The sequence below is a fragment of the Thamnophis elegans genome, chromosome 1 (assembly GCF_009769535.1).
Source record: "Thamnophis elegans isolate rThaEle1 chromosome 1, rThaEle1.pri, whole genome shotgun sequence".
NCBI lineage: Eukaryota > Metazoa > Chordata > Lepidosauria > Squamata > Colubridae > Thamnophis > Thamnophis elegans.
In genome coordinates, this window is record NC_045541.1 from 39,636,925 (window position 1) to 39,664,869 (window position 27,945).

Consider the following 27,945-nt stretch of genomic DNA (forward strand, 5'->3'; position numbering starts at 1 on the left):
GCCTTTCCTGGGATAAAGTCTACCCAACTTTAGAAGAATAAATATAGGGAATTTGAGATCAGATCTTTTATAATTCTGGTGTTATTTTTATTTTATTTCTTTTTGGACATAATTAAATGAAATGTTCAGGACTGGTTTTTTTATGTATGAAGTGCTCTGGCTGTTACAGGTTTGCCTTTCAGCGAGAAGTACTTTCCCTAAAATAGGGGAAGTACACTTATATACCGCTTCACAGTGTTTACAGCCCTCTCTAAGCTCTAAGCCCTCTCTAAGAGTCAGTCTATTGCCTCCAACAATCTGAGTCCCCATTTTACCAACCTCGGAATGATGGAAGGCTTGAGCCTGGTGAGATTTGAACTGTCAAATTGCAGGCAGCCAGCAGTCACAGAAGTAGCCTGCAGTACTGCACTCTACTGCTGTGCCACCATGGCTGTGATAGATATGGAGTCTCATCTTTAAACAAACAAACAATTTTGAGTTTTAATGACAATTTAATGTCAGGATAAAAAGACTTAATATGCGATTTAAACCACCCCACCTTAAATGTGGCTTCAAAACTTTTTTTTGCTTTATTTTGTTTTTAAGAAATTTACATCTATGACTTGTCTTCAAACTTTGAATTTGACTTTTTTTTAGCTAGTACATTTTTTAGGAGATAGCACCCTCATGTGGTAGTAACATGGGAATCTTTAGCTATTTTTTTCCATTCTTTTGCTATAAAATATGAAAAAGATAAAGAAAAAAACCAGTAATAATTGCACCGTGGCCTCTTAATTTCTGTGATTGTGATTCAGTTACCAAATTACAACATTTCCTTTTCTTTCTTTTCTTTTGTTTTCTAAAGAGGGAGAGAAGTAACTATTTAAAAATGGCTATGCTCACCATTTTCTCCACGTCGTGTGTTTGGATACTAACCGTATAACCTAATATCTTACTCTTGAGACAGAGGAAATAGAAACATTTCCATAAGGTTCTCATAAAAGCTCATACTGAGAACAGGTTCATTAAATTAAGCTGGCAAGACAGACCCAGTTGTGGAAGGACGAATGGTCTCAATCATTAATTTGGTTAGTGGTTTTCATAGAATGCAGGGATAAATTATCTGGGCAAGAAAGATATAAATAAAATATGGAAAACTATTTTAGAAAAGGTCTAGGGAACATCAAAGGTAAACAATGCAAAACATTTTGGTTTTCCAGACTGACGTAATGTCCTCTTGAGATTTGTGTAATATATCTTACCATTCCTAAGTCTACTTCTGCCTATATTGCCTCCTATTAATATAATGCAAGGGAAAGTTCAGAGCAGCCACTGGGGGGGTGGAGGTGGGGTTAAATATAGATAATTGAGGACAGTATAAATTGCCAGTGTCTACTGTAGCAAGACAGAATAGCTTGAGTTGGTTGTCTAGTGCCAGAACAATATAATGAGTCAAGAAATATAGCAGCAATATGTTGATTAATCAGCTGGACTAACCACTATAAAATCCTGATTGATTAGAAACAGGCCCCTAATTAATCAAGCAATAATTTTAAATATTTTTCCTGCATGCAAAACAACATCAGATAATAAGATACTTCCATCCATCATCTAAAAAACAGAGACCTTCTTCTTTAGAAGGCCTTTATTTATAACATTCTTCTGCCTAATTAAACAATAACCTAATTAATCCAATATTAATTCACCTTGGACTTTGCCTCCTATACGTTCTTTGTCATCTATATTTTCTAAGCCACAGGCTCCATGGATGACAATTATAGTTGTTTAAGTCCAATACATCCAAAAGAGAAGCTTGTTAGAAAAAAAGCCAATTTAATTAGCAATGCCACATTTCTTGAGTGAAGGCCAATACTATATGAGCAAACCTTTGTTCAGATAACAATATTTTGTCTGTCTCTCCTCCTCTTCAAAGTTCCTGGTACCTCCCCCACATCTGCTATGAGAGGTCTCTCAATGTTTTGAAGCAAAATTGGACCCTCCTTTCTGTTGATAAAAGCTATTCTATTAGCAGAAGGGTTTAACTGGAAATATTCCAATGTTTGCTATCTTGGGCCCACTACCTCACTCTGTTCCCTGTTGTCATAATAATCAGTATGAGTAATATAACAGTAAAGGGCAATGGTATGAATTATGTATATAGCATTTAATGGCAGTAATTGCTGAAGGGTTATGAACAGATCTTATTATTTTTAATACATTGTGGCTCAATTTATAACACAGGCATAGATTTAGTATTAGTAAATCTTCAATTTTACCAGAGGTTTGGGCACCACATGGCATGGATTTAAAAATGGAAGTGCTTATTAGTCACTTTGGACACTTTGGGGATTAGTTCATATTTATTGGCAGTCCTTTTGCCAGCAACTTTTAATGGGCAGCGTTGAGCTCAGAGAAATGGTATTAAGTGGCCTGAATAAATTCCATCATTTTCCTGCTATTAGACTCCTACATTTTTCATTCCTTTCACCTATAAAACGGATATTTTTTTTCAAAGAATAATAGAGACATCTTTTGGAGTTGAGGGTTATTCGGGTACTGTCTATAGCAGTGTTTCTCAACCTTGGCAACTTGAAGATGTCCGGACTTCAACTCCCAGAATTCCCCAGCCAGCATTCGCTGGCTGGGGAATTCTGGGAGTTGAAGTCCGGACATCTTCAAGTTGCCAAGGTTGAGAAACACTGGTCTATAGAGATGATTAACACATTCAATTTCACAGAATAAAGTACCTTCTGACATGTGTACAGAGGAGAATGCCATTCTACTAGCTTTCACACTTTATGTAGGCTTAGATGCAGTTCTTAAGTTTAATTTGAAAAATAAGTATTTTTAAATATGTACTCTGAGAGAAAAAACAATTCATAAATGTGCATTTTGAGAGACAATATGCTCAAAATCTGCATTTAAATACAGATTTGAATATAGGGGTTTTTTGTTTTTTGAAAAACACAAATTAATGCAGAGATGGGATGGAATGATCTTATGACTGAATATGTCTGAAAATGACACTATCTGAAAATAGAGGAATGTGCCCATATTTCCATTAGCCTTTTAAAATTCAACTTACCCTTTTTCTCTTAACACTTGCTGGGTGAAAGATATGCTTAACTCTGGGTAGGAGAGTCCCTCCTGCCATTTGAAAAGAAGTACTTCACAGCCACAGAATTAACATTGTATGGAAACACACCATCTGAAATAAAAAAAAATAGTTGTTCAATACTGTCTGTATATATAGCCAAGGTAATGCATGGATTTTAGGCTGAACAAATGTGCCATACTCACCATCAACAGGGGAAAATTGAAGGCATAAAGATGCCCTATAAAAATAACACTAAAAGTCAGTGTGAAGACAATCATTACAAATACACAGGCATCCTTCAAATCAACAACATCAAGCACACAGAAGTCAAGACGAAGGTTAGAAGTGAAGAAGATACAGAGCTGGAAGAATAGATAGGAATCCAGGAGCACTAAAAGCCCTGAAAAACAATAACAGTGAATCATGCCCTTTATCCATGCAGCAACGCTGACAGATTTTACTTATGAAGGTGAGTGTGGAATGTTGCAAGTACACCAGACAATTGAAGACGGGAAAAAAGGGCATTGGAAGAATATCTGAAGGATAGCGAAAATGATGCATTGAAAGTATTATGCCATGAAAGTTTACTGAATAGCAAAAAGATGACACTGGCCTACAAGAAAGACCAAATGAAGAAAAGAAAAGAGACATGGCAAATTAGTGTTTTATTTGCCTTGCCAAGCAATTGTTATCTCTTGGATAGTACATAGCTGCTGGCCAAGCAGATAAAAGCAAGATTTGGCAATGACTGAGACAGAAGAGCTAACACAGACTGCACAAGACCAAAAACAAGACTCAGACTGCACAACACTTAAGAACAAGCCTTCCTTTGTAAGTAAAATCTGTCAACATTGTTGCATGATTATATATGTATATACATGCATGGGTGCAGGTATATGTATGTATGTAAGTATGTATGTATGTACGTACGTACTAGTGGTGGGTTTCAATTTATTTTACTACTGGTTTGTTCGTGCATGCGCAGAAGCGTCCAGGTGGCTGGGTGGAGCTTCCCGCCACCGCCACTACCGGTTTGCCCAATCCAGAGCAAACCGGCAGAAACCCACCTCTGGTACATATATGTGTATATGTATATGTATATGTGTATGTATATATGTATGTATGTATATATGTGTGTGTGTGTGTGTGTGTACGTGTACGTGTACGTGTACGTGTACGTGTATGTGTATATAGCATGTGCGTATGTATGTTATGTACGGGTATGAGTAGATAAATATTTTCTTTTGAGGGCAGGCAACAGAATTTCATTTTTAATGAATGCCAGTGGGCTCACAGTAAAAATTGACAATATAAGTTATTTTAATATATAATCTTAATCTATAAATGCATACAAAGGCACAATTGAGAAGATAGGTTTCTGATCCAAGAACGGTTTTCAAATGAGGCTTCTGATCTAGGGACCAGGTAGATTTCAACAAACTAGTCTAGGCCTGTTTTCAGAGATTTAGAACCAACATTTAAAGCAGATCAAGCAGTTTCTGAACAGCCTTACTTCTGATTTGGCCTCACTATCGATCTCATATTAATACCATGTTTCCCCGAAAATACAACAGGGTCTTATTTTCTTTTTACTTACAAAATATGACCTTGGGCTTATTATAGGGGAGGGCTTATTATTTTGGGGTTGCTGGGCGGCTTCTCCCTTGCGAACTGGCTCCTGAAGAGCCGGGCATAGCCTCACAAACTCCAAAACTCAACTGCCGAGTCTTCCAGCAGCGGCCGCTCTAGGAGTGCACTCTATGGTTGTGGGCTGGCTGCTGGAAGAGTCTCCGGACAGAAGACTCGGCAGCCGAGTTTTGGAGTTTGGAACTGGAGAAGACGTTATGCTCGGAGCACGGTGGCTGCTGCGGCTGCTGCAGGAAGAGCTGGGCCTGGACATGTTGAGGCTAGGAGGCATGCCTGCTGGGGGCAGAAGAGGAGCTCATGCAACTCCCCCCTCCAGCCAGGCAGAATGCCATTCCCCAACCTAGCGGTATCCTGAAGGCACCAAGCAATGTGAGCGCCTTTTCCCCCCTCCGGCTCCTGTGGCTTGGCTGGAGGGGTGTTGTCTAGGGGGTTTATTTTCAAAGGTGGGCTTATATTTTTGCCCACGCGAAAAATGTGGCAAGGCTTTAGTTTCAGGACAGATCGTATTTTCAGGGAAACAAGGTATCATGCATTCCATGATTTCTATTTGATACTGAGAAAACAGAGGCATCCCATAGCTGAGAATAAACCACAAATTTGAAACTATAGGAGTTATTTTAAATACTGAAAATAAGGAACATGCCAAATTGAGGAATTATACTTAATGGCCATCAACAAGCAATTCTAATATAATTGCACCTTAATCCATGTGTCTTACATTATGAGGTAGACTCATCTCAATTTTCATCCTTATGATTCTATGTGCAAATAGAAGCACATATATATTGATCACATGAAGACTCATTCTTGTGATTGTTTCCTATACAATCAAATCTCTGGGAAGTTAAGAAGAACATAAATAATGTTGAATCAAGTAGGACAGTATAGAATGTTAAAGGAAGAATTTGAGGAAGGTCAATTTCACTCCCTAGTGATGAATATTCAAGATGTTTCAAATTCAAAGTACTTCAAGCTTAACATGCCCCATCAAAGACTCTTCATGCAGAATGAATGAAAACCCCTGAAGAGATGATGATGATGATGATGACAAAGAAGAGGATGACGAGGATGCCATCAGGACTGTGCAAAGCTTTGAAGAAGTGTTTCATTTTGACAAAGTTTTGAGAAAGGTGTTCCTTTGAGATGGTTTCCGAAAGCTCCCTGCTTCTAAAGAGGGAATCCAAGTTGCCTCATTGCTTCACTTTGTGTTTTTCTGTATACCTCCTCTGCACGCTTAGGTAGAAGGCCTTTGGCTAATAAAAATCTCCTTGGAGCACTGCAAAAACCCCAAGGAGACGTCCACTCCCATTTTATGCAGTGAACAGCCAGGTGGTGATACAGCTGATACAAACAAGGGGAATTGCTGCTGCTTTGTACAGACTTAATTATAATTTTCACCATCACCATCACCACAGGGGCATTTATATCACTTATTTCTGTCCAGGAATTCAGCAACTTGGTGGCGTAGCAGCGTGGCTCTCACCTCACAGACAGGAGGCTGTGAGTTTGATCCTAGGTAGCAGCAGATATTTTTCTCTCTCTGGACACAATGAGTAATTGTCTGTTGCGAACTCTGTGTAGGTGTCAGGAAGGGCATCCAACCAGTAAACACTTGAGCTCTGTTCAGTCACTTTGATTCCACCCAGATGCAAGGGATTATAGGGTTGTTAAAGGAAAAAAAAATATGTTGAAGAATCCATCACAATAATGATTCTGTTATAAATCTATCACTAGCAGTACCCAGGCTCAGCATATTCCAGTCCATAGTGGCCATGTTACTTATGTTATTTATTTATTACATTATATGCCCTGATTCTGGGCAGTTTACAAGTTAAACTACAAAGTGATACTCCAATTTTCTTCTTTCTACACTGTTTATAACATAGTAAAAGTCTGAGAAACATTTGTCATAAATTCCCCGGCTTTTCAGGATAGTTACTAGATAATCCAAGTTGGCTTTTCAGAAACACCATCTTAAAAGTTGAGATTTCTCTTGCTGCAGATGCTGTAAATAAAGGCTGATTTTATTAGTCCCATAAAAGCATCATTTTACAATGCGCTGGCAATGCTGTGCCACAAATGTCTTCATATTTCATTATCTGCAAAGAACCGGCAAAGGAATTGGCTTTAGCTTCACATTTTAAACTGAGGTTAGTTCTTGCCTCCCTTTTTCAGGTTCCATGTATGAAAAGAGTCACATAGACAATTGGCTATTGAAAAACCAATTCTTGAGATGGTTGGAAGTCTTATATATCTGATTGCTATTCCACATTGGCCAGTCTTCTTGAGAAGATAGTTGCCTAGTGCTCTCTTGGATGGATGTTTTAGGAGAATATTCAGCTTCTTACCTTTTGAAAGTTTAAGAACACTGGGGGCGGGTTTGTGTGTTGGTAGTTCAGTGGTTAAAACACTGAGCTTGTGATCTGGAAAGTGCCCTGTGATAGGGTGAGCTCCCATCCCTGCTCCACCTCATGCCTACCTATCAGTTTGAAAGCATGCAAATTCAATTAGATAAATAGGTACCACTTTGGCAGGAAGATAACAGTATTCCATGCACCTCAGAATATAGTCATGCTAGCTACATGAGAAGTATCTTTGGACAATGATAGCTCCCTCAGCTAAGACATGGATATGACCATTGCCTTCTAGAGTTGGACATGACTAGACAGGGGAAACCTTTACCTTTAAAATACTGTACTCTCTAGCTGTATAAAATGTCAGTGAATGTCTCTCTATTTTTGAGTCCAGTGAGAAGCATCAGATTTTTCAAAAACTAGTTGCTCCTTGGATTAATTTTGTGAAATTACACAAATTCATAATTGATTGATACTATTAAGATGACTGTAGATATTTCCAGAAAAAAAAACATTTATATATCTATTATTATGTACTCCTAAAATACCATATCCTTCAAATCAAACTCAGTTCCAGATATTGTCAAGAGCATAATCATGCTTAAAATATTTGGGAGAAGGGTTGGATAAAATTGCAAAGAGGTAGATTTTAACATTTCTTTTTATAGTTTCCAGTGAGCTGGGATGAGCTCACCATCCAAATTTTCCAAATTTGGACTTTGAAATTAGCCTTGGAAAACTAAATTTGAAAATGGAAGTATTTATGTGTATTGGTAGGAAGTTCCTTCATCTATTACACAGGTATCAAACTCAATTGTGTCACATAATGTATTGTGATGTATGACAGCATCTTTTGTCTTTGCAGAGCCAAGGGGGGGGCATGGCCTATTACTATGATATAGACATAATGTAGAGCCTCTGGTTAGTTTTTCTTTGTTGGTCTATTCTACTGAGTTGAATTGCCAAGTATATGTGTACTAGTTGAATACCTTTGCTCCACAATGAAACTATGTGATCAGGCTTGATAACTCGACATTTACAGCTTGAAAATTAATGAGTAGTTACAATTGACATATCCTCTCCCATTCTCTCCATCAGGCTTACCCCACAGAAACTCTCCTGTCCTAGCCCCTTCTCTCCCCCAGGCTTGCCCCACAGAGGCCTCTCCTATCTTATTCCTTTCTCTCCCTCAGGCTCCTCCCCAAACTCCCAACCCACAGGCTGGATGAGTCACGTGCTGGCCATGTCCAAGTGGCAGTTGGAATAGAGTTATTTTTAGGTTGGGAGAGGGAGTAGAACGCCTAACTTTTTAGCATCAGAACATGTTAATAATAATATAAGAAATACTAATGATCTAATGGTCATTTCAAAAAATACTTTCTTAGTGAGCACCTAGAAGCTAAGAGGAACATAGTTGCCAAATTTCAAGTTTGTAGACTTTACGGTTCTGGAGATTTTGTGATGTTGTGCAAGTGGCATTTTGCTTTTATATATAGATAATGTCAGATTAGGATGCTCAAAGAATTTGAGAATCCAAATTTGAAACATACATTGTTTCATACATTGATAACATAACTACAAAAGGGCACCTGCAGTTTTGTGCATTCATTAGTCAGCTAGGCAGGTTAATTTGTAATCTGTACTGAACAAGTTTGGATAATTTGAATTTTTACTTCCCGTTTTTCTTCTGAAAAATTGCAAAAACCATTCTCCCCAATCTAAAAGAGACTACTGTCTTTAATAAAACTGTGATTGTAAACCATTAATCATATAATCAGTATGATTAATTGAATCATTAATCACAGAGTAAAATGCCTTTTATTTCAGCTATCTCCTTCTGAGAAGTTTTACTAAGGATGACATTATGGTAAGTAACCTATGTTCAGTTTCCAATTTAGAAAATGTGATTATGATCGTTCTCTCCTTGCCTCCCCACCTAACCTCCCAAACAATAAAGGATTTGCCTGTCTCATCTCCATCTCTGTAAAATATTTGCAATCACCCTTTTTATTGGATGAAGTTCATTAACTGGGTAAATAATCATCAAAGGGAAGGAACTTGAAATAAAAGTGACATGGTAAACCAGTTCTGACAGTCTCTAAGGAGGTGTTCACAGCAATCTTTAATTGGAGTGCCTGGGGTGATTTTCAGATATTGAAGATGAGGGAAGTAGGCAAGATACTTGAGTACTGTATAGTTCATCACACTGTATGTCAACCCAGTTTGACTCCCTCTTGCTGCTAACACCCCACCCTCCCAGAGGAGATTCCCTAGGTGCAGTAAGTAAAGTGTACTTTCAATGTAGATGGGTGCAGAGGTAGGTTGCTCCTGGTTTGGCCCAGATTGGGCAAACCAGTAGTGGCGGTGGCGGGGGGCTCCACCCACTTGCCTGGATGCTTCTGCGTGTGTGCAGAAGCGTCACACACATGCACACACATACATGAGCGAACTGGTAGTAAAAAAAATGGAAACCCAACACTGGATGGGTGGTACCTATGGTAATGAAAGAGACAGTAGCAGGTCCTGTTTTGAAGAACATTCCTTAGACAGGACTCAGAGATAATGAGTACTCCTTTCTGGCTGTAGACCTTCTTGAATGAGATACTGGTGAGATTGATCCAGTCAACTTGGAAGAAAAAGATTATCCAGATAGGAGAATGGCTCTATTGATTCTTCTGGATCACTCACTGGTTTTTGATACTATTTGCCTGGGTATTATATTGGACATATTCTATTAGGTAAAAGTTGGGGCGTGTGTTTCATTGGTTTTATTCCTAGCTCAAGTTCCACCAGAGCAATTCTAAATTTAAATGCACTTTTACTGTATGAACTACAGTATAAAATCTATAGGAGATAGTATGACAGGTTTCAGAGGAGACTCTCTAATAGTTTCCAGATCTGCATTCTGTTCAGTGTATCAGGTTCTGGTTCTGGTCCTGTCCTGCTCACTTGTTAGTCTATCTGATCAGCTTCTGTCAAAGTTCAACAGGATTAGATCTTAGGTCTCTGGAATAGCTAGCAGAAAACACTACATTGATATTTTAGATTCAGTCAAGCTTCTGTAATAGGATGTTAAATTTATCTGCCAGCAGTTTAAAGGAAATTATCAACTTTTCTTTTGTGAAGATGAACTTTTCATCCTGTATTTTCAATAGCATCCATCTATTCAATACCACTTGGGAGTGCAAGTTACACTGAATAATGAGCTGTTTATATGGCCATGCATGAAATTTCATATAGTCCTATTCTATTAGAATACAAATATGTTTCTAATACTCCAAGCCCAGTTTGGCCTAGCTTTCTTGTGGCATTCCTTCAGATGCTTTTTATTTATGCTCATTCTGTTAAGAAGGATCAGTTTATATTCATATTATAGTGATCTCGCTACTCACTGTAGTTGAAAATGTAGTTATGAGAATACACTGCATGGTCTAGAACAGGGGCATCAAACTCTCACCCCATAACATGTCATCACAAGTTTGAAAACCCTGGTCTAGAACCTGCTCCTGTACAGATGTTAGAACATATATCAATTTCTTTGTAATATTGTTTGAGGAATCTTAACAAGATAGGGGCATCCCAGGCACAAATAATAAAGTTAAAACCAATTATTTTATTTCATAAGACTACTGGCTTATCTAGATGTGTTCACACTCACAGGTTTTGGGAAATGGCAACCTCTTCTTGAGAATCTGCTCTCTTTGAAGGAGATGGGCAGTTCAGAAATGTGAAAAACAAACAAACAAGTATATATTTTGTGTGTCTTTTGTTACTTTCCCACTGTGAAGTTACAGAATCCTGTACATCACTAGCTTGGTAGCAACTAGAGTCCAGGATTACCTGTTCTTAAGCAGAAGGTCATACACATGAGTAACCACACATTTTGACAAGTTGTGGTTAAGATCAAACTCAGTTAATAGAATTAAACTGCATCCTCTCCAGATGCAACAGTATGAATATATTTTCCCCAAGCAGCTTTTTGACTAACATCCCCAAATTCTTGAAGAAAGAAGAAGAAATAACTGATAAGAAACACCATGTCCATGTTTTCTATTTTCAAGAAACTGAAAATATGAAATCTCTTTTATGGTCTGATGAGCCTTTCACAACAGTTTAAATCAGTTTGAAAGCATCTGGAGAATTTATCAGCTTTACCCAATCTTGGAGATATTCAAATGTCCATTGCTGAGAATTCTTGAAGTTGAAAGCCACACATCAGGAAGTTGGTTTTGTTGTGCAGCCAGTCCTAGTTTATGTCTTCAGGATGATGGCTCCTGGATAGAAAGCCAATTTATAAGTGTAAAATCACTGAGAATAGACAGAGGAAATATACAAACAGAAAATAAGTTTTTTCAGGGAATCAATATATATTTTTTTACACAATATTCCTTCCCTAGGTTGTAAATCCTTTTTGGTGAGCAAGGTAAATATGCTTTCTACTAACAGACTGGAACTTTTGGAGTCAAACTTGTCACCATATTGTTATCAGGGTTATTATCTAGCATACCATCTGTGTCAACTTATGTGAACATATGTTAGAGATGGAGTGCATGAGACCCACTCAAAGGAAGCAATAGATGCCAGAGATTGTTTTGATAGATTTTAGTTTATGCACCATATGGAATACCAGAATGAAGACCTTTTAAGAAATCTCAACAAGAGGTTATGGTTCTCAAAACAATAGTGAGTTCCAATGTTAAGGAGTTAAGTTGATGGCATCCAAATGAAAAGCTATAAAGAATGTGAGAAAATTTGGGTTTGGACAAACCTTCTCAAAAATTATACAACTGGATGGGAACGATAGCATACTAGAACTGTTACACAGAATAAAATAAGTTTTTCACCATGCACAATGGGTTTCCTTGATACTTGGGAAGTCAGATCCATCTTGGCCTAGCCAGATGTTGGATCTGGGTACTTAAAATTAAATAGCACTATAGATATTATTATAAAGAAGTTCTTTATGATTCCCTGGTGATGATGGGGAAATACTGAAACACCCACAATGGAGAATTAGATTGTGAAGATGGCTGAATTTGCAAAATTGATCTGTTTCATTAGCGGTAAGAGAATAAGTACTTTCTTAAACAACTAGAAACCTTTTATGGGCTTTCTGCTGAAATTAGGAGAAAAACTGAAATGTGAGTTTTAGATTTGTTGATTTACAAGGTTCAATATAGATAGAAGGGAACTAAGTAATGCAATTTTAGAGATGGAAAAGGATACTAAATGTGTTTATAACTTCTGGCAAGAATTTCAAAAGCCTTTGTTTAATTCTTTTTTTCTTTTTCTCTCCTTACTGCTTTCCACAGTTTTTCTTTTATTCTCTCTCTTTTTCTTAACTTTTCCTCATATATTTTCATGATTACCTTTTATTTCTGTAAAAGTCTTTAATAAAAATGATATGCAATGATTTTCTGGGTGACTGGCCACAATATCAAAATGGTATGCTACTCTGCACATATTTTTGATCAAACTGTCAGCTCTGAACATGTAACCAGTTCCAAACTAATTTATACTGCATAGAAAGAAAGAAATTCAAACACGTAACCTGAGACCTTTGATGGCAAAGGCAGATAATAAATAAAACTTCATTGAATTGGGTCCATATACTGTTTATGAAACACAGGAAATGCTACCAAGCCAGTGCGAATACAGTTATTTTTGAACTATGACAACAAATTGAATAGTATGAAAATCCCTCCCAGATGTATAAAAAGGTCCACTTTTTCAAATAATTAAGCAAGAAGAAAAATAATACATAATGAGATAATGTTCAGAAGTCAATTGTAAGTAAATGTAATCATGACAAAAATCTAAAAATATATACTATTTTAGCCATTTAACATTTCCACTTTCAATGATCCTACTAAAATTTTGCCCTGAGTCTTTTGGTCTACTCTACTCAAAACCTTGTAGGATGTCTTTTTTTCAGGATAACACTGTATTTGGGCTCCACATAAAAACCAAGCACAAAGTAACTCTTCTGTACCATAATAATATGTTCACACTTCACAATCACATCTTGTTCCTATAAACAGTTTAATGAACTTTAAGTCAGCAAATGGAAGACTATTTTGGCAATATCCTCACTTCAACCTCTCAAATAATTATTTCAGTAGATATCTATGTGTTCTCCATCTCAGCTTGTACAATTTCTAATACTCAACACATAACTCTGTGAACTGAAGAAAACTATAGTGACAGCACTACTCCAGTGGTACACAAGATCTAGCCAACAGTAGCAATCTGCCACCTTGTTTCTTTTTCTTTTTTTTAAAAAAAGGAGCAATGTTCTCCTTCTCTCTTTGACTTCCATTACTTAAGCAAGAACAGCCTGGCAAAATATAGTATTAAAGCCATTCCTAAAGAAGAGAATGAGCACGAAATGAACTTAAGGATGTTTATTGCTCACTTGAGACAAGCAATTGTTTATGGGCCTTCATTGTAGTTTAGTTTTTAGGGTCAATAATAAATATGGCTCTGAGAGAGCTTGCACACACACTGAGAGGACAATCCATCAACATTTAATTTGGTAAAGGAGGGGAGCTATTAAAAAGGCTGAGCTGAGCTCATGAATAAGATGGAGTGTTGGGTCCCTCTATTAAAAGCCAGAATAACATGAATGGCTTTCTCTGTTATCGTAATAATTCTAATTAACTTTTGGTAATTATAGTGGCTGCTCACCTAAAGTAATCTAACAGTTATTATTCCAGGTCATTATTTTGAGTAGATGGAAGGGAAATGAATAAAATATGTTTTATGGCAAGACTACCCACTGAAAAAAACCCCTTTCTTATTAAAGGCTTTTTTTTTAAAAAAAGCTGTTGGTTGGTTGAACTTCATCATTATATATCTGTATTTAAGAGCTTCTAAGACAATCACACCATCTTTACAGCAATGTAACAATTTGCAAATATCTTATAAAACATTCAAGGTTTGTTCCCATTATTAATTACTACTATGTTCACAAAGTACATTTTATGCCCCCATTGCACACCAGTCTTTACTGCCCAATTCTTATTTCCTACTCCCTTTACTGGGGAGAGAAAAATGAAATAAATAATTTACCTTGTATTACAACGAAATGCTCTGCAAAAAAATTATTATTTTTAAGTTTTGCCACTGGATGTCATATTTGTTATGTGCATTTGTTTTTTTTAAATAAATATATTTATTTTTCTTTACTTTTTTGAAATAAATGAAATATAGGAGTGTCGGCTGATTCTGGATGAAGTCCAAATCCTGGAGAAATTCAGTGGATTAGGGATACAGTTTTCCCGCTAAGGAAGGGTGAATCTATTCTGTCCTGGTTTAAAAACATCTACAAATTTCTGATCGCATTGGTCAGTATAACAGTCTGTCATAGTGCCATAGCAAATGAATCTATAAAGTATTTTTAAAAAAATACTTATCTATATTTATTGAAAATGTCTTAGTGACAGCAGAAGAAAGGGGTTATGAGGTTTCAGCAATCAACAGCTCCAACCTCACGTTTGAGTGATTTCTGTGATCTGACCAGAGGTCTGCTGGTTCTTACTGGTTCAGGCGAACCAGTAGCGGCAGCTGCTGGGGGCTACACCCACCATAATTCGGGACCTTCTGTACATGCGCAGAAGGTGGTGCATGTGAGCGTAATGACTGCGCATGCAAGCACTCTCACATTTGCGGACCAGGGGCAAAGATAAGTAAATCCCACCACTGGATCAGAGCACCATCAATTTCTCCAGTTTTAGCTTTTAGTCTTCCCCAGTTTTTTAAATATATTTTTATTCTTTTTTAAACAAAACAACACATACAAAACAAAGCAAGAGCAGAACAAAAAACAACTTTCCTCCATTTCATCAAGCATGTCATTTGGTTACAGGTTTTTGTGCACCAATTCTTAAACTCAGGGTTAACATCACTGGTTTACATTAAACATAACTGAGTATTTTGCTATCATTGCGCATTATGTATTCAAATTACCATTAATATTCTTTCATTTGTAACAATCCTTATTTCCTTAAATTCATGATTATCTATCAAATAACAATGAGTCTTTAAAGTATTATAGTGTCACCTATCTCTAAGAAGAAAGAGCGAAGAATAGAACAAAGGATTCCCATTAATTTATAATATATTCATATTTTCAATTGACCATAATGTCACCAATCATCCCATTATTAATTATTAATCCATATAGTGATTAAGTATTTCAATTCATGTATATATCAATTGTTCCTTACATCATCATTCATCCGTTTAATATACAAACATCTTTCTGATATAAAATGGTCACTACATACAATTATACCAAGGTATTCAAATCATCCCATTCTTATACATTAAAATCATTATTGTACTTTATATATCATGTGAATAGTACTCTATATCATAACAAGAAAAGAAAAAAAAGAAAAAACTATTACAACATAAGTAAACAATTTCATTCCCAGGTTTTTTTATCTAGCCATTGGTAAAACAAGTCCCATACTTTATAATATTGCTCATCCTCTTGTTCTCTAATTTCAAATGTAAGCTTACTCATTTCGGCACATTCCATTATTTTCTGAATAGTTTCCTCCTGTGATGGTACTTTCTCATTTTCCAATTTTTGGCAAATACAATTCTAGCAGCTGTTAAAACATTCACAATCAGATATTTCAAATCCTTGTTGTATGTTTCTGGTATTATTCCCAATAGAAAAAGTTCCGGTTTTAAATCTATATGTTTATGTATCATTTTCTCCAACCACATGTGGATTTTAGTCCAATATTCTTTTGCTTCAGTACAGGTCCACCACATGTGGTAGTATGTGCCCAGTGTCTGATGACATTTCCAACATTTTTCAGATTTATTCTTGGACATTCTTGCAATTCTCGATGGAGATAAATGCCACCTGTAAAACATCTTATACAAGTTCTCTTTATATGCAATTTACATTGTCATTTTATAGTTTTGAGTCCACAGTTTTTGCCATTTCTCTAGTTCAATCCCGTGCCCAAAGTCTTCATCAGTTTTGAGGTAATTGAAAAAGCTTCATTAATGATAAAATTAGCAACTAGAAGCCCTGGTGCTATAGTGGTTAGAATGCATAATTGCAAACTAACTCTGCCCACATCCTGGAGTTGAACCTGACCAGCTCAAAGTTGATTCAACCTTCCATCCTTCCAAGGTCAGTAAAATGAGGACCTAGATTGCTGGGGGTAACATGGTGTCATTGTAAACCGAGAATGCTATAAATTATTATGAAGCTGTATATAATTCTAAGTGCTATCGTTATTGCTAAATGCTCCGTTGTAAAGAGTGGCCAGACCACAGAGGGGTATGAAATGATATCATCAATGTGGATGAGTGAGGAAATGAAGCAAATGTTTGATTATCTATCAGGACACTAATGTTCTGTGGTTTTAGAACATGATGACAAGGTGTAATGCATCTCTTCCTAGCACTACTTAAACTGTACCCTTTCTTCCAAGAGATTTTGCATTAGTCTGTTTCCACTAAAAAAAAGCAAGACAATTAAAAAATAAAAAATCAGACTGTGACAGAAAGATATAAAAAGAAAAAAAATATGATGTGGAGAAATACCCATTTAGGGTCTCAAGATAATAAAGAACCTAATGAAGTGTGCTGAAAAATGGACACACAACCTGTTACAAATGGGAGTAACATTGAGCTGGAAATAACATCAACACTAATAGATGGCCCTTTGATCCAGCAATGGTTTCTTTGTGTGGAAAAGTGGGAGGCATTTTTTTTCCCTTTCATTTTGCAGCGCTTTCAATCTTTGATTACAGAGAGATTTTGAACAGCATTCTAAGGTAGCAAAGGTGAAGGACAGGAAAAAGTTGACATCATGAAAATTTCTAATCTCATTGTCTAAACAAGATGAATGTTGCTTTACTAGGTTTCAAACTGCCTAATAAGTGACATGGGACATGTCTGTCAGATTAAGCCCTATTACATCCTATTTATTTAATAATAAATATGTCTGTTACTCTCATTGTCTTAGACATGCTGAATTTTGCTCAAATTCTGCCCTATAATGACTTGATCTTCCCATCAGCTATATATAGTATGTAACTATTTGTCTACATGGCATCCAATCTTCTTAAAATCTGTGTGAGTGATATGGTATATCTTGACTGGGTTTTAATGTAGCTTTGATATTGGAATCCACAAACTCCTTCCATTTTTAATTTATTTTTCAAAACTGGAGAAACACATGACTTATTCTCTGGACCATTTGTTGACTGGCAGATGGGTGACATGAAAGAAATGGAAAAGTTCTAACCAATGATAACTTGAAAAAAAAACACCCAGCTCTTTGGATTTTTTTTTATCTTTCTGTATCTCAATTACATTGTAAGCCATGGTTCTCTTTAAAAACCTGTTTGTTATTAAGATCTAAATCTCCTTATTTTAGTCATGTTGTGCATGCCAGTGTAATGCAGTACAAGCAGATTACAAGCTGATGGTTAAATGTTAATAACAAGAACACAAAACATTAAGGCAAGTGACATTTACATAAGTATCTTGATCTTAATACATGTAATTTACATATGAAAATGTAATCACCATAGAGATAAACAGCTGCAATGTTTAATTAAACTCTCCACACAAAATTGGCCTGCAAGACATAGTTTGTCACTGCTAATTTATCACAATTCTCATAAGTATTCTTTAAAAATAAAAAATGCAAAACAAATGACTCTTATTGATAATTTAACTTCTGGTTACTTTATCGTATCCTCAATGGGCTTTGATGGTACAATTAAAATATAAAGAACTCAGACTCATCTTCTCACAATTTAGGAGATGAAGCCTTAATATACCAAGAACAAATTGTTGACAGAATAAAAGGGTCAGCACTATCACAGCACAGGAAAAACAATTTAAATAAATTCAGTGCCATTGTAAGTCATATATCAGAGAAGATGCCTTATTTAGTTTGTGGGGCTGTTTAAGGAGGAAACCATTTTCTGTGAAAATTAGCATCAGAACCGTAATGGAAGGATATCAACTCTTATCTTATACTAGCTCTAATAAAAGCCACATCTTGGTATCTCAGCACTTGAGTTCATTGCGAAGTCAAATTGTTGCTGGCATTTGGGAATGAGAAAAGCATATGGCAAATGATGTTTTGCTTATGATGTAGTTTAGCATAACAGAGATTATATTTGGATAATATGCTTCAGGGACATCATTCTCATTCATCCTAGCATGGCGCTCATTCTATTAATGGATCCTAAATGGATCCTATGTTATTCTTGGCTTGTTTGCTTTGAGATGCATGACTTCAGTCCTTATTTCATAAAACAAACATCTTCTAGAGTCTCTGGAACTATAGATTCCCCCTAGTTTTGTGGCAAATCATTAGTAACATCTAAGATGAAAATATTAATACATTTTCAATATAAATGCAATAAAGTTATCACATAAGTATGCATATGTATGGATATGTGTATGTAAAATTATTCCCTTCTTACCATTATGGATGGTTTGAGTCTCTCTCAATCTGAGGTCCTGGGAGTTTGAAGTTTTTGTGCAGGATCTTAGCTATTCCTAGCTTTGCAACAGAAGTGATATTCAGCAGGTTCTGACCAGTTCTGGAGAACTGGTAGCGGAAATTTTGAGAAGTTCAGAGAACCAGTAAATACCACCTCTGACTGGCCCCACCTCCATCTATTCTCTGCCTCCCGAGTCCCAGCTGATAGGGTGGGAATGGGGATTTTGCAGTATCCTTCCCCTGCCAAGCCCATAGGACCAGAAGCAGAACAATTTGAATCCTGCCACTGCCTTGCACTGTTCTGGATAGAGAGTTCTGATGTTATTCCTGGGACCTGTTGGAACTACTCTCCCAGCTTAGGAGTCACACCTCAGGTGCTTATATTACCACTGGGACCACTTTGGCCATTATATGAATGAGACAAGATATCAGAACTCTCCCTCCCTCTCCCTTTCCCTCCCTCCCTCTTTCTCTCTCTCTCACACAGATATAAATGTAATTGAATTCAATTGGGGTAATTTCTAGGAAAGATAGAAAAACAATCACATGTCTTGTAAGCATAATAATGTTACCCACCTGTGACAAACCTATGTTGGAATAGTGTGCTTGAAGATCCCCATAAGCTGGCTCTGTACTGGAAAACTCAGAGAAAAATAGAATTCATTTTTCATTTCCAAAGGTACCATTTTATCATTTATCTATATGGTGATTAGTAAAGCCAGATTCAGCAGGCAGGTGGTAGAGTTTTCTATGTTATTACTTTTCACTCAGGCTACATTAGCTTAACAAAACCTCATGTACTCTTGTTTTACTTTTGGCCATTTGGGTTTAGAAAAGAACAATCCTACCTTCCAGATCCTACCCTCCAGAATTTCTTTCTTCTCCTTCCTCCCTGATTTTCCATTGTCATCTCTATGCTTAGTCAGTCTTGCCAGATCTTTCCCCCATAACTGAACAGAGAGAAACTCTCTCTCTGCAAAGGGTTCAATTAAGATTGCCTCACCAGATAACAAACATACCTTGTTTAAAATTCTTTCTGTTTACTCTCCTCAAAACTTAAGCTAAATGCTTACTGTGTTTTTGGTTGCTGTTAATAGCTAATTAGCCTGTTCCTTCTTTTATGCCTTGTATTAATTCTATTCCTTTGTTTGTGTTGTTGTATTGTTGTAATGCTGTGTATAAGATAATATATTAAAAGCTCATATCAAACTTCTGTAAGGGAAAAAGATATAAGATATGGAAAGAGATCCTGATACTGTACTCCTCCCAATTCCTGATTTGTTAAGAGATTCAAGTTAGTAGATTGGGCCCATCATAATTTTGTGTCAGTGTAGGTGTGGGGGACCCAATGGAAAAAGGGATCTATTCATATAACAAAAAAGATTGTTCTAATAATATACCACCAGAAAAGAATCCATCATAGCAGAGCATCCTAGATCAAGTCCAAAAACAATGTAGAGTTCCTTGAAGCCTGGCACTCAGACAAATCAACCATCAACAGGCTGATAGAGATTATCAACATGTACATAGCATTCATAAGAGACAATCAAAAATCCCCCCACCCCGCCCAAGAAGGAACACTGACAGGTAAGATACTTGTATATAAAGAGAGACCAAACCCAACACCCTTCCAGTACTGATGATGTTACCTAGTTTGGTAATATAATATTTGCAAGAAAACAACCAAGCACAGAGAGCACCAAGGACCCCACAGTTCAATCCTGAGCTACAAATATTGTTTTCCCAGACAGTAGATTTATAAATCATAAAGTCTTTGACATCTATCTCAAATTATTTCATGCTCAATAACTGAAGAAAAATATACAACAAGGAAAGCTATGCAGAAAAAGATAACTAATTTTAGAAAGTGCTATGTACAAATGTACTTTAATTAGTTTTACATAGTTTTACATAAGGATAAGTGGATTAAAGAAAAGTGCATATAAACCCATCAGTGCAAGTAGCACCAAAATAATTATTTGAAAAAATAATTACCCAAATTTTGACAGAATTCACATTACGCTGACAGTGAACTCTTCTGTACTTTTCTAATTTCTGAGTAAGTGAACACAGGATTGGATTTTAAACAGACAAGCAATATTAAGAATGTTTGCATGCACATCCATACTTCCTCAGATGCAGATTTAATAGTGAAAAGATTCCATTTATCCTCCTTTTTCCCCTTCTGAATGATAGATCAAAATATCAAAGTGGGATAATTCTTGGCTGTGCGCATGAGAAGACTGCTAATGGCTGACTGTCCTTTTGACTAATAATGCAGTCAAACCTCTTGTCATTTATATAAATGTTTTTATTGCTAAAGATAAATCATATACTCCAGTGGTTGAAATGTGCATTTCAACAGTAGAAGGTGATGCAGTATTACATCCAGTGCACCAAGTGCAGTAAAACGCTTGTGGTGGCATAAGAATACATTTCATCCTCGCAGAAACAAATTAGTCCCATGGGATCTTCTGTCCTCACTGATGATGCCAGTAAGTTCTTGATTAGCTGCTGACATTAGAAGTTATGGTGGGCTAGAAGGTTTAATGAAAATCTTTATACAGCTCTTGTTTTCCTCTGTCCTTCATTGCAGACTTTATGTTGGCTCCAGTCACTAAGTCAAAGAAGGAGAATATATGGTGTCATGTCTTATAACTATGGGCCTCTTTAAATTCCTAATTTAATATCCTCAAGTGATGACTTTCCTGTTGTGGATCTTTGGAGGAAATAGAAATGACTCAGGTCCATGCAGAATAGGGCTATCCAAAGACCAGATCAGTATTTCAAATGATCAGGTCAGCTTGCTGAAGGTCGTACAACAAATCAGCCAGAATACAATTCCAAGAGTTTGTTCAATATTTGAGGTTTTCTGGTTTGATATTCTGGTTAATGTTCAGGGGACCTTCTGGTTTAATGTTCAGAGGACCTTCTGGTTTAATGTTCAGGGGACAGAGGCACCATGGAAGAGAGGAAAAAAAATATACCAACATAAAATTCAGGGAGGAGAGAATTGTAAATGGGAATAAGCTGTTTTTAAATTTTTCAAACTCTTTGAAAAGTCCTGTTCAGTTTTGTTGTTTGGTGCCCATCACCTTAGCTGGCCAGAACAATGACAGATGGGTCAAGGAAAAACTGTGTACAATATATTTGAAAAGGTTTAGAGAATTTCTGGTTTTATTGGAAAGTTGCAGGTCTGGTTTCAACATGCCTAATCAATAAAATCTACTCCAAATCTGTCCACGCCTATTAGGGCCAAAGCCGATCTCCTTCCTGGGTCCTTCCTTAAAACTGAAAGAGTTTCTATTTTTGTTAGATGCCATTTTTTTTTTGGGGGGGGGGAGAGAGATGCTTTGATTCTTGTACACAGGGCAAGGTTTTGGACTCCACAATATAATAAATAATAAACCTTCCCAAGTCAGCCAAACTGCTGAGGAGTCAAAAGCCACAAGTTCTCTTGCAGGCAACTCTTAAAGCAATAAGTTCTACTATGAATTAGTTTTGGCAACTACCTGGTTTTGAAACTCTTAACACATAGATATTAAGCCCAAATTCTCTACCATTTTCTTTGCCTTTATGTACTGTAGTTGGTTTTTTAAAATCCTAACCTACTGCTGACCTTAACTTTTCTTGTTAAGCCCATGGCCCTTATTCTCTCTGTTTGTAAGATACTTAAATCCACTTGGTCAATACTGAGTTCTTACTGAGCAATTGTAGTCACTGTAGGGCTTCTGCAAACTTTAAATTCTAACTAAACAGATAAATATTGTTTTTTCTAGAAGCTGAAGAGTGAAAGGGGCAATTGTGCCTCCCACTTGTGCTCCATGGCAACTGGCATTCAAAGGCATATTCTTTTCTAACACTGGAAATAATAGAAAGCCATTTTGATTAGTACACACATATGACCTTGGAAGAATAAGAAAAAGAATGGGAAAGATAATTAAAAGGAAGGAAGGAAGGTTTTAAATAAAGTTATGATGATGTATTGCTTTGATTGGAAAGTTGCATCATTTTAGCCCTGTTTGACCCATGACTGAATCTGAAATATAAATCAAAGATTTATGTCTCTTATTAGGAGACATATAAGTCTGTCTGTATCTTATAACTCTGTCTGTCAGACTGTCAGAGAAAGTCTGACAATGGTTATAAGTGTAAGATTTATAGTCTTCCATAAGCCTGCTAAATTTTAGGGAAAGAAGTATATCTGAATATGTAAATATATAAGTCTGCTTAGATCCTTTTAATGTTTATTGTTTTCAAATGGGAAAGTCTTGATTTGTTCCTTGCTTCCCAATCAGAATCAGATGAGATTTGATCCTTCTGTGGGGATAAGACTTGTTAAATGCAGAGACTTTGTACAAGATAAATTTTAGAGGCATTACATTTGATTTCGGTAGAAAGGAGGATTTATTTGAATCTTAATAAGTCAGATAAACATAGAATAATAATAAATGAAGTGTAATAGTCAAATGCAAGATCAGCATGTACATTAAGAAATTGGCTTAGAAAAAGTGAATTTTAAGGGAAGGGTTGGGAAGTTTGGAATGATAAATGTAAAGTAGGCATGCACAACTCCTGTGACTGCATCCCTGTAATTTTCTTCAAGGCCTTGTGAAATTACTTAGGAACCACCATCTTCTGCAGTGTTTTCAACCTCTCAGTCTAGCCAAGAGTCTTGAAATTCCCAGTTAGCAAAAAAACAAAAACAAAAAACAAACCACTACCTCACTAAGAGTTAACAAACAACAGAGAACATGGCATAAATGCTATTATTCAACTTCCTTCTTCTAAAATGCACTATGACTGGACAGTTTCTTTTCAACTATTGCCTCTGATTAGAAAACAAAATGGCCACACCTTCATCTTCCCAACTGTACTTTTCCACATTTGATTTTTTTTTCATCTCTGGAAAAGAAAAAGTCAAAACAAAAAAGCATTTTCCTTGTGATTAACTTGTTCCTTTCATGTTCCTTCAAACAATCTAATTTCTTGAAATGCGCTGAGGGGATTGAATTTTGGTTCTGAACATCTTGTTGTGAATTCTGCTTTTTGTTTCTCAAGTGGAGTGATAAAACTGCTTTTATCTGCGACATGTCTGGGTTTTCTGATCATTTAGGCAGACCTTGGAACTGTCTCATTGCCTCTCAGATGAACTTCTATTGTTGCAACGACACAATAGTTTCCCCAGCAGGCACTTCATCTGGCCAGTCCCTTCACGAAAGAGGCTAAAATTCTACTGCTTTTATTTTCCATTGTTGGTTATATTGTGACTATTCTGAATACACTGACCTTGGCTAATGGAAAGGCAGAACAATATATTTCAAAAATACATAGAATAAAATGCATCTGATTATATCTATTTGAAATAAGAAATAGTTCTTAGAAGCTTCATTGTACCTGCAACCCCCAAAGCTAACTTTATGGGTAATACTGTACACAAAACATATAAAAACAAACAAACTATCTAGGCTATATGTTCATACATATAGGAAACAGTATGGTCTATAAAACAATAACTTAAGTATTCTTGAAAGCTTGCTTTGTATATGAGCAAGGAATGTGTGCAACCCTTAAAAGGCAAAACTATCTTTGGTTGATTGATGTATTCAGATTTTGGGTTACTCTGCAGTGGTTCCATTGCATTTGCAATACTGTATCTAATTCTAGACACCAGAAAGGGCATGGAGAAGCTGAATTAGATCCAGTGGAGAACCACAATACCAGGGTGACAAGGGATCTGGAAGCAATTTCCTACAGGTTTAGGAAGGAAACAATAACAGGATATCCTTTCTCAATGAATGTTGGAGAAGATGGATAATGTTTTGTTTATAAATGCTGAGTGTAACTAATAGAGCTTTGACAGGTAACTCTGGTTATCATGAATGCCAGGCAGGCCTTTATACAGGTTAACTATACTCTGAAACCAGTGAGATCCTGCCAAGGAGGGCCTTTATGATTGTTGACAAAAGTTGTGCATTCTGAACAGGTTTTCAATTTTTCTGGTTTCTCTAGCCATCTTCATTCTTCTTCTTCGAGTCCATGCCTTGCAGATCATTCCACTCAGTGGTGGGATTCAATTTTTTTTTACTACTAGTTCTGTGGGCGTGGTTTAGTGGGCATGGTGAGGCTTTGTGGGTGTGGTTTTTGGGGCGTGATTTTGTGGGCGTGGCAGGAAAGATTACTGCAAATCCGCATTCCTTCCCCACCCCACTAACCTGCTTTCCAACTATGTTCTCGTGTTCAGTGCAACAAAAGAAGATTAGCTGGGAGGCTGGGAGGCAACGGGGGTGAGGTCAGCCTATTTGCCAGTTCTCTGAACTACTCAAAATTTCCGCAACTGGTTCTCCAGTACCTCTCAGAACTGGCTGAATACCACCTCTGCTTCCACTGCAACTCAGCTTGTTCGTAGCTGCAAACCTCTACAAATGGCTTCCTCATGTATGAAGTGAGGAAGTCCTCACTTGATTTTAGAGATTGGAGTGATATAGATTGCCAGTCTCCATCTACCTTGTTCTCTTATTTCCAGGAATGCTATGTGGCACATGAAATATGGAGGTACTCTGCCAGAGGAAAAGAAGAGTTAGCTACAAGCCAAATCTCTGTTGCTTTCAAGTCCAATTAATTTAATATACACTGAAGATAAGTGTTCTTTTTTAACAACAACACTATAGTAAAGTTAATCAGCCATAGTGTGCATTCCAGGACATTTGTCTGTGGATTCCACCATTTCTTAGAAATTCCACTTTTAGGCAAGAAACAATGGTGAATGCTTTACTTCCTCTCATCCTACTCTTCCAAGGAGACTGGTGGCTCATGTGGTTACAATGCTGGGTTGGAGGTTAGCAAGCCCATGTTTGAGACCTGAGTGCTGCTGTGTGATGGGGTGAGCTCCTATCATTCACTACAGCTCCTTGATGGGGACATGAAAGGAGACTCCACTGGTGTCTCCTGGGCAAAGGTGATGTCACTGACTAATCCTTTCAAGCTAAAAGTGCCTTAAATGGTGCCTCTGATACAAATGAGATAGGGATCCCACCCTCCCAACCATCTGCTTGTGATATTTCTATGTATCTCCTATGTTTCTTTTTTCAATAATGTCTGCTTCTGTGTATTGCATGTAAGACAAGGCTTTCTACTTCAAAGGGCATTAATTGGAGAATAAATCACCATCTTTTCAGGAAAATATGGTGACAACATTGGGGAATGTTCAACATTGTATCTGAAGAGTATTGGGAACCAGTTTGATGTAGAGGTTAAGGTAGTGTAATGTTATGGGGGAATGGCTTTGGGAGATAGGGGGATGAACAGCCAACTGTTATAAGAGAAAAACAGTCTTTTATAAAAGACTGGGTATCCTTTATAGACTTTTTGCTGAAAATGGAAAGAGTGAAATAATGATTTCTCAATTTTTGAAAAATCAAAAATTTGATTTTTGAAAAAGGATGAAATAAGAGCCTTAAGAGATTTTTGTAATATAAAAGAGGGAAGAAGGATAATAAATTTGCCTGTAACTGCTGAAAAGTTATCAAAGTCAAAATTATTTCTATTTTGGTTCTTGTTTCTTTAATTATACTAGCCAATAACCCAGCATTGCCCAGATATTTATTTATAGGGGGGAAATGTCCGGACCAAACATAATTTCTAATATTGGATTTTTCCCCTTACCAGAGGGAGCCCCCTTGTGGAGTACTGTGAAGTTGTTACCATGGCAACTCCACTGTGTTGTACAGTAGAAGCCACTTTACAGCAGTATAGTAGAAGCCATTTTAAAGCACAACAGACTGTATCTTTACAAAACACACACACCAAGAGGTTTTAGTATCTTACCCCCACAGTATTTGTTTCCAGAGAGTAAGTCATCTGTATACCAAATTTGGTTGAAATTGCTCAAGGCACTCCAAATTCATGCTGGAACACACACACACCCTAATGAGCCATACATAATTTCTTCTTTATATGTTTTAATATTTGTCTTTTATCTTTGTAAACATTCTTAATGAAATGACATTTATTTGCCAACCTGTAAAAGATTCATCAGTCTCCTGGCAAAGAAAGGAAGCATTTCAGAAGGAACCCTCTCTAGTTTTCTGAAGAGTAAAGGGAGAGGAGAGATACGTTCAGCCTTGCAAAATTCTATTAATGTAACTTTGCAATAGAGATCAAATTAGTACTCAGAGTTGTGTTTCTTATCGAGATTATCTTGAAGGGCTAACAAATAACCAGGATATTAACTAGGAAATCACTTCTAGTCCTGCTTTGGGCATAAAGCCAGCTGGGTGGCTTTAGGCCAGTCACTTCAGACGTAGGAAGAAGGAAATGGTAAGTGAAGAAAACTGCAGAGAGTAGTCCAGACAATCATCAGGGGTCAAGGTTGACTTGAAGGACATAGACACAGGTACAGGTACACACAGATGCACAGACACATGAACTCTTAATATAAACAGATGCATCCAAAGAGATACACATAAACATACTTAGATTCCCCTTTACCCACATATGTATTCAAAGAGTCACGTATATGAGATTTTGTTCTTTTATGCTAAATTTATACTGCTCTTGTTGGGGATTTAGGGAAGAATTAGTTGGTGGTGATGGGTTTGCTGCCCCTGAGATTCCAATCAGATAAAATTGCCATTGTTCCCCTCTTGTAATTCCATAGGTCATGTCCCTAATAGACTACATATAAGCAGGGCATATATGTTTTTCAGAAATAAAACAATATGCTGATTTCTTTTTAAGACCTCTCACATTTAAGTGATTTTTGTTTTAATGGATGCATATGCTGAGCATGATTTTTTTCCCATGGCATTCAGTAAAAAGGGAAATTGGGAGACTGGAGTGTGATTTGCAGATTTGGTGTCGGAATCCCTTGGGAGCTTTTAAAAGAAGCCTTTGGACTGAGAGCAGGTTGTGTTTGTTTCTCTATTTATCTGTAAGAGGGTCAGAAGAGGAAGGGATTGAGAATCATGCTTGGGAGATGGAGGATGATGGTAACCAGAGGTGGTATTCAGCCAGTTTGGACCGGTTCACCTGAACTTGTAGTGGAAATTGCAGGTGGACCTGCTCACCCACCCTAGCTCTATGACATCCTATTTAGGCATGTTTTTGGGGCTGGGTCCATGCACAAACAAAGCACATGAGTGGAAGACCGGGCGCATGTGCGGAATAAGCACTTGCACTGGTGGTAACAAAATGTGAAACCCACTGCTGGTGGTAACACATCTGGCAGGGAACTAGGAGGAAGTATGACCATGGAAAATGGTCTGGGAAAAAACACACTGCAGCAGTTTGGTGTAGTGGTCAAGACATCAGGCTAGAAACCAGGAGGCCATGACTAATCCCACCTTTGGCACAAAGCCAGCTGATTGACCTTG